Here is a 14,045-nt window from a genome sequence, read left to right as displayed (position 1 = left end):
GAACCCTTAATGTAGAACCTAGTTTACCTCTTTTATCTCAAATGAATTTCATTTTACTCTTCTTTCCGATCCTTCTTTTTTCTGTATTTTTTTACTGTCCTCTTTATATCCTTCCTCTCAACCTTTCACTTCACTTTCTGTATCCCTTTCTCTGTCTCCCCCTAGCAGCTTTACAGCCCCTCTCTTTATTTTCCTTCTCTCTTAGGCTCCATATACACTAGAAATAGAAGAAAATTTCAGCGTTTTAGCTGGAAAAACATGGCATAAAAAACGTGAATTGAGAGTATATTGTACAAAGTTTAGGCGAGTTTATGAGCGTTTGAGTTTACAGGCATTTTTTGCATTTAACAACACTCCCCTCTGCAAAAGCAAATTAAAAAAAACGTTGAAACTTGACATTCACAAGAGATAATAGGATTTTAGGAGCGATTGACGTTTTTACAGCTCCTAAAGTTCTCCAGAAAACACGATCGAGAAGGCTTTTTTTTTCCCTGTCTCTGAACGTCCCTATCAGAAAATGCCTGTATTCGTAATAATGTGCCAAGACCCATAGAATACAATAGAAGTGCTTCTACAGGCAAGTGAAAAAAACGTCAAACGCCTGTAGAATCAACATTTCTTTTTTGCCAGTGCATGGAACCTTACAGTTAACCACCTAGCAGTAACTGACTTACTGAAGTTGCCTCCCCCATCTGTAGTTTTGAGGGAAGTCTTTTCTTTTCATAGGTTTGGGTACATGTCTGGGACACAGGAACATCCCCATGTGTTCACAATTAACATACTCTGACCATAGTCAGAAGAATGGGTGGGGAGCAGAAGGGATGAGATGAGGACTAAGGGGGCAGAGGGCCAGCTATTGTTTATTTTAATTTCTTTGGATCTCCTCAAGAGACATGTTTCCTCTCCTTGTGGTTTTATGAAATCCAGATGTAAGCTTCAAAAGAAATCCGACTTTACTCTTATTACTGGTAATTTTCAATTTAAAGAGAAGCTATTCACAATCATAAACATATAAGGTGTGATTCAACATTCCGTTAGATACACCAAAATTCTAACTAATTTCCTTCAATTTAAGACTTGAAGCTGCAGCAGACTTGGTGCTTATCTATGTCAAGTGGCAGAGCTGTGCAGGTTTAACCTTTGCTTCAGTAACTGTAGAACTTTAAAAATGATATCAACAGTATCTTTCATACTGTGCAAATTAGTTATTCTAGGTTGTTTTTTAAAGAACTAATTATTTATAACAGGTACTTATAAAGCGCTATCAATTTACACATTGCTCAACATATACTGTAGTGGGTATAGAAAAGAATAACCTCCTTTTAAATGATCACATTTCATTGCTTTGCAGCCTGAAATGAAGATAGACACAGTTTTTGTTTTATCAAGCTGTATTTACTAGTGCAACTTATAACATCCAAGTAAAAGATATAAAGTGCCTTGAAAAAGTATTCATACCCCTTGGAATTTTCCACATTTTGTCATGTTACATACAAAAAAGTAAATGTATTTTATTGGGATTTTATGTGATAGACCAACACAAAGCAGCACACAATTATGAAGTTGAAGGAAAATTATAAATGTTTTTCAAATATGTGAACGGTGTGGCGTGCATTTGTATTCAGCCCTCTTTACTCTGATACCCCTAACTAAAATCTAGTGGAACAAATTGCCTTCAGAAGTCACCTCATTTGTAAATAGAGTCCACCTTAGTTTATTTAATCTCAGTATAAATACAGCTGTTCTGTGAAGCCCTCAGGGGTTTGTTAGAGAACCTTCATGAACAAACAGCATCATGAAGGCCAAGGAACACACCAGACAGGTCAGGGATAAAGTTGTGGAGAGGTTTAAAGCAGGAATAGGTTATGAAAAAATATTCCAAGCTTTGAACATCTCAGGGAGCACTGTTCAATCCATCATCCGAAAATGGAAAGAGTATGGCACAACTACAAACCTACCAAGACATGGCTGTCCTCTTACTTTGTAAAAAAAAAAAACACACTATATATATATATATATATATATATATATATATACACATATATATATATATATATACATATATATATATATATATATATACACAGTCACAGTCTAATATATATATATATATATATATATATATATATATATATATATATATATATATATATACATACTCTGCATTCAGTGTAGCCTAAGCCTATATATACAGTATATAACACAGTTTGTACAGTTTCTAGTACACTTCAGGTGATGATATACACACTATATAATACCGTGCAGCTGGTGTACAGATTCTAATACACTTCAGTGTAGTGTGCTGTGAAAAGAAAAAATCCTCATCATGTCCAGAAGGCCACCAAGGAGAAGCAGACGCTCACAGGCCACTAAAAGAGGGCAAGCAGCTTTTGTGTCTACAGTCAACAGTGGTGGTCGTGGATATGGTGCATCCTCTGCAGGTGGCCGCGGGGCACGCTTGTCCTTTTATTTTTGCTGCTGGCTGTGTTATTGAGCCACAACATGCAGAAGAGTTGGTGAAGTGGATAACAAAGCCATCCTCATCCCCTCATCCTCTGTCACCCAGGCTCATAGTTGTTTGCCTTCCAGCACAGCTGCCAAAGTGACCTATTCCACTGGCTCCTTTTCCACAGTTACTCCTTCCATAGCCCCACCATCATACACAGAAGAGTTCTCAGAATTATACGACCCCAGTGTCGGTTACATTCTGCTGGAGGATGCGCAGCAATTTTAAGGCTCCGATGTTGGTTCCCAGGTGGAGGAAGGGAGTAACATGAGCCTAGAGAGAGTGGGTGACACAAAACAACAAGAAACTGCGTCAGTGATAAGGAGGGAGGGGATGATGAGGTCACTGACCGTACTTGGGAGCCTGAAAGAAGAGAGGAGGAAAAATGAGGAGGAGGAGGCACAACTCCAACTAGGAAGGATTTCCTCCAGGGGTCAGCTTAAGGGCAGCCACCCTATTGCATCACACCACAGAGCTCCACGGGTGCTCTGCTGTCTCCCCGCTGACTTTTAAAAGTTCCTTGGTGTGTGTCTTTTTTGACACATGCAGCAGATTGCACTGTTGCTGTTTGCAACCTATGTCTGAAGCTTATCAAGCGTGGCCAGAACAGCAGCGGTTGGGTACCACATGCTTGACCAAACATATGATGACCTGCTATGCAGTCCATCAGCTGTGGTACCTGAAAGACCCACATCATAGAAAAAGGCAGACTTCTTCTTGCTCCTCATCTGGGACCTCCATTCCTCTCAAAAACCTGCGCTGAGAGGAATGAAGGTATAGCAATAAGTGTCACAAGTTCTTGCAGCTAATCTGCTATCAGTACACCACCAGTTGACTTCAGCAGGCAAATTTCCCTACCCCAGATGCTGAATCATAAAAAGAAATTCAGTCCCAGCCATCCACATGCTCAGAGTCTGAATGCTAGCTTGGCCAAATTGTTAGCACTGCAACTGCTGCCTTTTCAGCTGGCAGACTCAGCCCCCTTTTTCGTGAATTTGTGGAATGTGCTGTACCACAGTGGCAGGTTCCAAAACGCTATTTATTTCCAAGTAAGGCAATTATGTCTCTCTACTGCCATGTGGAAGGCAATGTTTTGGCCTCGTTGGACAGGGCGGTCAGCAGTAAGGTTCATATTAATGCTGACTAATGGTCCAGCAGACATGGGCAGGGATGCAATCTTTCTTTCACTGTGCACTGGCTAACTATCCTGGCAGCTGGGAAGGATGCAGCACAGGGTTCAGTGTTGGAGCTTGTTTCGCCACCATGCCTCCAAAAAGCTAGTGGTGATTCTGCCACAACATCTGTATGCTCATGTCCCTCCTCTTCTTCTTCCTCTATGGCCGCTACTGAAAAAACACTCAAGGGGCTACGCAAGCAGTCAGGCAAAAAGATGTCATGCGGTGCTTGAGTTGGTCTGCCTAGGGGGCAGGAGCCATACTCGGGCAGAGATTCCATCAGCTCTGCAGGGGCAGGCTCAGGGTTGGTTGATGTCATGCCAGCTTCAGCCAGTAATGGTTGTATGCAACAATGGCACCAACCTTCTCTCCGCCCTCTGACAGGGACACTTGACCCATGTTCCATGTTTGACATACATCCTGAATTTGGTGGTGCAGCGTTTCTTGACCAGGTACCCAGGCTTACAAGATCTCTGTGGTCATTTCCACCGGTCATACAATGCCAGTGCTCGGCTGGCTGACATTAAAGGGAATGCAACCTGCCCATCACACGCCTCATTTGTGACATGCCCACTAGGTGGAACTCAATGTTGGCAAGTATGGCACCAGGACAGGGTCAGGGGAGCTTGGCTTCTTTTCGCCACACCCGTGGAAACTGAACAAGGATACATGCACTGTCCTGTCATTGTGCTCCGAGCTTTTATAACACTGAACCGCCTCTTCACCAATCAGGAAGCGTGGGTCTAATACCCGTCACCTGATTGAGTGAAGGCAGAGGCGATCCTATTGGATGCCTAGCGTAACAGAAGAAGAGACACGGAAGCATGGAGGACAGCATGGAGAACCCGCTGCTCATCCCACACAGCTCGCCGCAGTCTCTCCAGAGTGCCTGGAGTAGTTGGATGTGTATCATTCAGCAATAATAAACATACCTCCTGACTGTCTGAAATGATAAAGAGAGATACCTTTTAACACACAGTACGTAGGCAAAGGATGCCTGCCATGGCCCAAGTTACATGGACCACAAAGATCCAATATGCAGAAAAAGATTGCCTAAACTACACAAGTGCTTTTTGACCTCTAATTTCCTTTATTTTGGCTTTTTGAAAGAAAAAATGCAGTATTATAGAGGATGGAGTTATATGTATAAATTTATAAATAAACTTGCATGCAAATACTAACTTTCTAATAGTCAGTTTAGACCAGGGTTAGGCAATCTTCAGGAGGTGGAGATCTACCATGGCAACATGGAAGAGAGAAGAGATCACCAGGGTGCCACACCCTTTTTTTAGAAGTTAACTAGCAAGCCCCAGGATGTCAGCAGTGGGTAGGGCAATGTACAAAGTTTAGTAGCAGGTAGGGCAGTGTATAGAGGTCAGTTAGATGTATTGCAGTATACAGAGGTCAGTAGGATGTACAGGGATCAGGGTATCAACAGGGAAAAGGACAGGGGGTCAGCAAGGCAGTATAAAGGCAATATAAAGGGGGATCAGGAAGAGACAGTACAGATGGGTCAGTTACAGGGGGATCAGAAGAGCTTGAAACAGGCGGGTCTGGAGGGCTTTGTACAGAGGGTCAGGAGGACACGTTAAGGAGGGATCAGGAGGCCAAGATACTGGGGGTCAGAAGGGTCCATAAGTGGTTTACTGATGCAGGCCAGTGCAGGGAAGCTCCTGTGGGAGACCTACCTGTTGTGGTACACTGATCTCCGCCGGCCCTCCTCTCTCATCACATGATGTCACCCATAAGCACCTTGAATTAACTGGAGAGGAGGGCTGGTGAGGATCAGCACATTGCACACAGGGGGGCAAGAGCAAAAACTTACCCAAATGCTGTCAAATCTGACAGTGAATCCTAGGTGGCAGAGGCATTCAATTCCCCACAGCCACGCATGCAAGGGGCATGCTGCAGGAAGGGTAATGTCTCTGACATGACGCTACTATCAAGACATCGCTTGTATATCGAGTTAAAATGTGTTAAAAAATGTAGCTTGTCTTGCAAAACGCTCTCAAACCAAGTTACTCTCAAGCAAAGGTTTTACCGTAAAATTTTTACTTGAAATGTGTTCTTTCACCCTTTAGTGGAAGGTAGATCAGGTTTCAAATAGTAGCTATCAATTGCCACATTGTAAATATTAGCGACTCTTGCCAGTCACTGTCACCAATGAAGACAAAGCTTATATTTTGTTAGAAAACCTCTGATCAGTTGCGTGTACTGGTGCAACAGCACGATTGTAGTGCAGCGAATTTCTAAACATCTTTTGATGGGATATTTACTTAAGTAATTCAACGGCAAGTAAAAAAATCTTAGAAATTAGTGGCTTGGTCACAATAAGAAAACATTCCTATAAAATCTTTTACAAGCGCTGAATAGTTGAAGCCAAAAAAAGTATAGAACGTATGTTGACCATAACATCCAGTCACAGTACAGTAAGGATTTTTCTGGGAAATAAAAACACCTTAATTCTGGTTTATTTGTGCTCCAGTTTATACAAATCAGCTGCTTTGCAGTACTGCCTAGAAGCATCTACAGAGAGATAACATCACAGGGACTGTCCAGCCCATTATCCCTCACCCAGATCCTAGGCATGCACAGTGCTCTAGCTAATACACTCCAGACTGGAACTCAGATTAGGAAATTGCTAGGGAAATTGGAAGGCTAGGAACTTGTGGGAAACAAGAATGGAGGGGAAGGAACATGTGCGTTAGAAAGTTAACTATTTTGCTTCCAAAATGGGCATTTCTTTTAATGTGAACAAGATGCAAATTTTTGCTGTAACTGCTGAGTAACTCTTGGTGATTACACAACTGAATGACTGAAACTCAAACTACACACACAGCTAAATGAAGATTGACTTATTCTCCCTTTGTACCCTTCCCTGTTATGGTGAAAAGGGAACATATAAAGTACGGTATTCATGAGAAAGAGGGTCTAAGGAGAAACAATTTGTGCCGTGGTCTCTCATTAGAAAACCCATATTGATCTGAGATTCCTATGTCATGTGTGCACTTATATTAAATGTGTTTTAAAAATACAGGTTTTATAGAAGATATAAAACGTTTGTTTAACCACTTCAGCCCCGGAATGATTTACCCCCTTCCTGACCAGAGGGTTTTTTGCGATTCAGCACTGCATCGCTTTAACTGACAATTGCGCGGTCGTGCGACGTAGCTCCCAAACAAAATTGGCATCCTTTTTTCTCACTAATAGAGCTTTCTTTTGGTGGTATTTGAACACCTCTGCGGTTTTTATTTTTTGCGCTATAAACAAAAATTTTTTTTAAAAAATGCATTATTTTTTACTTTTTGCTATAATAAATATCCCCCAAAAATATATAAAAAAAAATGTTTTCCCTCAGTTTAGGCTGATACGTATTCTTCTACATATTTTTGGTAAAAAAAATCGCAATAAGCATTTATTGATTGGTTTGCGCAAAAGTTATAGCACCTACAAAATAGGCATTTTTATTAATCATTTTTTTTTTTTACTAGTAATGGCGGTGATCAGTGATTTTTATCATGACTGCGACATTTTGGCGGACACAACAGACAATTCTGACACATTTTTGGGACCATTGGCATTAATACAGTGATCAATCCTATAAAATTGTATTGATTACTGTAAAAATGTCACTGGCAGTGAAGGGGTTAACCACTAGGTGGCAGTGTAGGGGTTAAGTGTTCCTAGGGGTGTGTTTCTAACTGTATGGAGTGTGGCTGTGTGTGACACCACACTGATCGTTGCTCCCAATGACAGGGAGCAGACGATCAGTGTGCTGTCACTAGGCAGAACGGCATCTCCCCGTTCTTGAGCTCCCTGACACGATCACGGGTATCCCCATGGCAATCGAGTCCACGAGACCTGCAACCACGAGACCTGCAACCACGGTCACTGAGCTCTCGGCAGGCGCACGCGTGGTGCAAAATTCAAAGTAATGTACGGGTGCGTTACTTTGCCCAGCCGTCCCATTCTGCTGACGTATATGTACAGGAGCCGGTTGGGAACCGGTTAAAAAATATAAACAAATAGTTTGACTCAAGAAACTTTTATCTTTTCCCTTTAAAGCCATGTAGACATCTCTGCATTCACGCTGGTATGCATTTTTTAAGCGCTTGTTTTTGTGCATTTTTGCTGTTAATTAATGAGGATGCTTTTCCTGTAGTGACATCAAGAGGGAATGTGCCATCGGGTTTTCCATGTATGGAATGTAGAAAGCATGTATACCCCTGTTTGCAGCTGCCACAGCAGCTTTTGCCACCTTCAGTGTGGCTGAGCACATGGCAGGTATTGTGGCAAGTGAGCTGTTGCTGAGCACATGGCAAGTATTAAGCAAAGGTGCTTGCAGGATGACAAGCTACTATGTGTTCACCCACAACAATTTGAAAGTGCATGAAAAAACACATGAAAAAGCACGATTTGTGCATTTTCATACACTTCCACAGACTTGAATGGGTCAGAAAATAGAAAATTGAATTCAAATACTTACCATAATTTTCCTTTCCTGACAAGCTCCTTGGCAGCACAGCTGGGTATAGGCTCCACCCCCCCCCCCCCATGCCTCCAGGACTTAACTCATATAAATTTGGGCCCCCTATAAATTTTTGGTGCCCATGTAGCTACCTTGCAGAAAGTTTCAGACACTGGACCTGCTGCCACTCTCAAGATCGAGACCTTTCTAGTGAAGGGTGCCATGATTCTCCTGGCACAGCCAACCCTTTCAACTTGTCGGCCAAGGAGACCAACAAAGAGGCAATAATCTTGCTGAAACCCATAAAATCATTATGTGTTCCACCTGGAAAGACAAACAGATGCTCCGACTTCCTGATGGCAGAAGTTGCCTTGATTAAACATTTTAATGCTTGGCCCATATCCAATGGACTAATTTCTTGAGTACTCCCCAAAAGGAACGTAGGAGGAAAACCTCTTGTGTGATATGGACTCTGAAGGTCAGTTCAGGCATAAAACTTGTGCATTGGATCTTGGAGATCCACTCTGCAGTCAGCACCTCCACCTCCATTGCTTGTGGATTCTGGGCCCTGGAATGGAACTTCAGCAACTTGGTGTTGACTGGGGATGTGATCGGTCTACCTCTGGAAGAAAAATATCAAGCTCTGTTAGTTCTCGAAAGACTAACAATAGTCTGGACCATTCATTGTCATCCAGACTTGTCCGGGACAAATAGTTTGCCTGAAGATTCTTCTGACCAGGCACATAGACCGCAGATAGCTGCAGATGATTGACTTGGACAGATTCTAGAATTAGAGGAACCTCCTTCAGATGGGGGAGACTGAGCCTTGTTTCCAGATGTAGGCCACAGTCATTGTGCTGTCCAACTTTACTAGGACAGGCTTACCCAGGAACATTGCAGATGATTTAGTTTCTTCAACCATAAGTTTAGGTCACTGGTCCTGAAACCCAACTTGAACAGGAGCAAGAGATAAACTGAGCCTACCTGAGCTGCTGGAGCGAGGAGATTTCTATGGCTCAATCTGAGACGTGAAGGATGAAAGATCTCCAAATATGGCCTAAAATGCTTGCCTTAATGGACCACATGTCAATCATCAAAGCCGTAACTATGTTCACAGAGGGGCCACATAGTGCCCATAAGGCATGTATGAGTGGCACAATTCCAAAATAACAGAAAACATCCTGACATGGAACTCTTTACTGACTTTTTGGTTTATACGTTGGCTTCCCAGTTTTTCCTGGACTCCCAGACAGAAATGCAGAATCTAAGCTCTCTGGAGTGAGAGTGAGTGTGGAAACTGACTCTTGAGTTTTTAGGTCTCCTTTAACTCAGTAGACATTCATCTTGAGGCAGGAAGTCAAACTGACCACTATTAAATTTAGGCTTGACCTTCTACGATCAAGAAAAATGCAGTGATAGTGTTTGTCCTTGAAGGCCACAACATCTTCTGATGGTAAGGTCCTGTATATGGCCAATCCCACAAGGTCCCACAAGGGACACACACTGACCAGAGGGGTGATACCAACCCCTGGACATCTTTCAGTTCATCTTGTAGAACGAGCATTTGATCCATCCAACATAAGGACATTGTCAAGCTGTCCTCTGGAGGTACTTAAAATATTTCCAAAGCTTCACTTCTGCTCAAAGGCATTTCACCAACCTTACCAATCTGGACAAAGGTCGTCCTCACCTTCTTGTCCAGAAGAGACTGAAGAGGATTGACTGGCTTGAGAAGGCCCCGAATAGAAGACTGGCCATTGCCAGAATAGATGGCCCTTGCAGAAGGTGAATTCAGCAATTCCTTTAGAGTGTCTTGATCATATGCTTGGTTGTGACAACCTGGTCACCATTACCTTAATCACAGCCTGCCTGAACAAAGTAAGAATCACATGTTTATTCACCTTTACTTTGGAAGAAGCTGACAAGGGTTAATTTGCCTGAGAAGGTAAAAGACTCATTTAGAGTGTATTGACCACATGCTTAAAGAGGAAGTAAACCCTGATGAGTTTACTTCCTCTTTCATTCCCTGCAAAGGCAAAGCATAATGGACTACTATGCATCGCATAGTAGCCCATTATGTGTCACTTACCTGGCACAGGAGCCAGCGAAGTCACCGCTGTCCCCTGTAGTCCGCCGCATCCATGTTATCGGTGGGTCTCGCAGCTCTGCCGCTGTCATTCGGCGAAGCTGTGATGATGTCACTCCCACGCATGCGCACGGGAGCCGAGACGCGCGGCATTGCGCGGCATCTTCCTTATCGAGGATGCCCCGCTCAGTGCGCCTGCACGCCACTGTCTACGGCGCATGCGCCGTAGACAGCGGTGCCCGTCTTCGGGCAAATATCTCCTAAACCGTATAGGTTTGGGAGATATTTCTTGGACCTACAGGTAAGCCTTAATATAGGCTTACCTGTAGGTCAAAGTGGTTTGTAAGGGTTTACAACCACTTTAATGAATGTGACAACCGGTTAGGTGTTGTCGTTATCTTTATCCTAGGTGGCTTGAACAAGGTAACATTCTTGCAGTCATGTTTGTCTGTCTTCTCTTTGGAAGAATCCGAAGCAGATTGTTTGCCTGGGAAGGCTTGGGGACTGATCGGTGACTCTTTCACAGGGTGAGTGAAAACACTCCTTTAGAGTGTATTGACCACAGGCTTAATGAATGTGGCAACCTGTTAGGTGTCGTAATTTTTATCCTTGGTTGCTTGAACAAAGCAGAATTTTTGCAGCCATATCCATTCAGAAATTCAGAAAATGGGCTGTTTCACCTGGTATGGCTAGGCAGGTTCTCATTGCCAGAGCAGATAACCCTTTCAAAGGGTGAGCAGAAAACCACTACTTTAGAGTGTGTTGGCAATGTGTTTATTGAATGTGACATCATATTAAGTGTCATCCTTATCTCTGACTCCTTGAGCCAATGGGATACATACTGTCATGCCCATCTGTGTATTCCTCTTCTAGAGTCTGAAGAGGGATGTTTGCTTGGGAAAGCTATGAGACTGCTCCTTGCCAAAGAATTTAACCCCTTCACAGGGTATGTGGCAATAACTCATTTGAGTGTGTTGGCCACTTGTTTAACAAATAAGACAACCTGTTAGGTATTATCATCCTCATCTCTGGTTGCTTAAAATAACTTGCGCTAAACAAACAAACAAATAATAAATAAAAATAGTGAAAATTAAATAAGTAATTGAGTCCATCCAGTGAAGTGATATTCAAGGTGACCCTACAATGATAATAAATGAAAGTGCACCAAGAAATGAGTGATGTTTAGAAAAGTGACTTCCACCTCATATAGAATGGCCACTTACCGATTCCCTATGATCTCTTATTACAGGAGATCACACACGCTTTTGGCTCTATACCCAGCCAGGGCCTTTGGAGAAACCAGAGAAAATCGCACTTCAAGAATTTCCACCGCCCCGATTGGGCACGGTCGTACAGAACTTCAAAGAAAAACAAAAGCTTCCATAGCATAAAATCTTTGTGGCATTTATTGGTTTAAAAATGTAGTACACTTATGCCATGTACACATGACCGGATTTTCCAGCAGAATAAACTCTGACGGTGTTTCCGACGGAGTTCTGATGCAGTTCCGCTGAAACTGACTTGCCTACACACGATCACACCAAAGTCCGTTCGTTTAGAATGCGATGACGTACGACGGGACTAGAAAAAGGAAGTTCAATAGCCAGTAGCCAACAGCTGCCCTTGCTTCGTTTTTGGTCCGTCAGAATAGCACACAGACGAACGGTTTTCCCGATAGGAATTGATTCCATCGGAAATATTTAAAACATGTTCTATTTCTAGGTCCGTCAGAATTTAAAAAAAAAAAAGTCAGCTGAAGTCCACACACACTTGGAATATCAGATGAAATGATTCCGTTGGACCTTTTCTGGCAGAAAGTCCGGTCGTACGCGGCATTACACATATGCAAGTAGTTTCTGGTATAAAAACAAACTGGCCAGCTCAAAGTTGCAATCTGTCAAATAAAAAAAAATAAAACAATAAAACAGACCCCAAATTTGGGTGGTGGGTAACCTATGTCCTACCCCACCAATGGTAAAAAAAAAAAAAAAAAAATTGGGGCTCCTACGACCTATGGTTCCCGAGATACGGGCATTCTTGCGTAGCCTGTCAGAAGCTACATACAGAGCAGCCAGTTTAAATACAAGCTGGCACACTCTGCAGCAGACTGAGAGAATGAGCTCACAGTGCCTCTCCTCACTTCTCTGCCTCCCACTGTCTCACACTGCCTCTCCAGCATTTATGCTGGGACCTGTAGCTCTATCAGAGGCTGCAATAGAGGAGCAAGGCATGCTGATACTTCTAGTCCTATCACAGGCTGCAATGGAGGTGCACAACATGCTGGGACATGTAGTCTTATCACAGGTTGCCATGGAGATGCAGAACATGCTGGGACCTGTAGTTATATCCCAGGCTGCACTGTATGTACAGGCTGTACATCGTTTTAGTTTCCTCCTTCCCCATCCCAGCCACTTTCTCCCCCTCCTCCCTGTCTATCTATAAAGCATGGAAAAGTTTGTACAGTCCTGAAGTCAGCACGTGTTCCTGCTCCCCCTCCTCTTGTGAGTATACAGAGCTGAATGAGAAGGGGGAGAGGAAGGAGACAGCTTCGTTCTGCTGTGTGTGTGTGAGACAGGCTGCAGGGACGGGAGACATGCATCTGCATCTGAAGCGTGTGAGGTGATGTGAAGGCGGGCTGTGTGTGTGAGAACAAGTTAAAAGAGCAGTAGAACACTGCCAATATGCGCCCCCCCCCCCCCTCGGTCTGTGCCCGAGGTGGGCGCCAGTCTGGCCAACCTCTTGGTACGCCCCTGCCTCCATCCCCATGTATATATGTGGAAAAAAGAGAACGGTTTTGGGACTTTAAATGAGGCATGTGCATGTGCATAATGAAATGAAATATATCCAGTTATAAACGGGTTACATGTCGTAATTCCCGTTGGCAACAACAATTATTGATTTAAATTTCCAATCAATTTAATACACTTGATAAATACAATACACTGTATGATATATAATGTATCATATAAATGATGTATAATACATATTCCCCACATAGAGAGACATAATAAATAATAATCATAATAATACTGACATATTTAATATTAATAATTGATAAATATGATTGGTACATACAGAAGCAATTAATAGATTGATGCGAATACAGATCCAAAAATTTTAATCGTCATGATAACTATAAACATATATAATAAAAATAAAAATCAGCAAAATTCATGATTTTAAAAGATGCTTGGCTTGGCATTCTTGAATCAACACTTGACGCGTTTCATAGCGGTAACAGCCACTCATCAGGAGTAGGATGCATAGACTTTGGCTACAGGATAACATAGAAAAATAATAAATAAATCAAGTCTAAAAGGATATACCATATACTCAGCAAGAGGGAACTAAGAACTTATACGTTACCTATGGTGTAGCCCATGTATATAAATATATAATTGACCCAGCCATTGGTGCTTTATATTTTGGCATGGGGTTCCCCTTCAACATCCTCAGAGCACAAGTTGCATGCCACAAGTCGGATCATGATGATCCAACTTAGATGCGACTTCCATTAAAATCAATGGGCTGAAAGTTGGGTCAGTTAAGGCAGCTCTCATAGAGAGTCATTGATTTTAACATTAAAAAAAAAAAAAAAACGCTGTGTGCATCGTCAGAGGTTTTTACAGCTGTAACGCCGGTCTTCAGAACGCGCTGGACCTGGATTTTTTTTGCAGCTTGAAAAATGCTATGCTACTTACAGCTCCTAAAACCCTGTGTGTGCATGAGGCCATAGAATAACCTGGAGAGGCGTTTTTAAGCTGCAAAGAAAAACACCTGGTGCTCCTAAAATCTGCTGTAAAAAAGTCA

This window comes from Lithobates pipiens, unplaced genomic scaffold (assembly GCF_037356315.1).
Source record: "Lithobates pipiens isolate NorthernLeopardFrog02 unplaced genomic scaffold, aLitPip1_a1.2 Scaffold_16, whole genome shotgun sequence".
NCBI lineage: Eukaryota > Metazoa > Chordata > Amphibia > Anura > Ranidae > Lithobates > Lithobates pipiens.
This window is presented reverse-complemented; position numbering follows the sequence as displayed.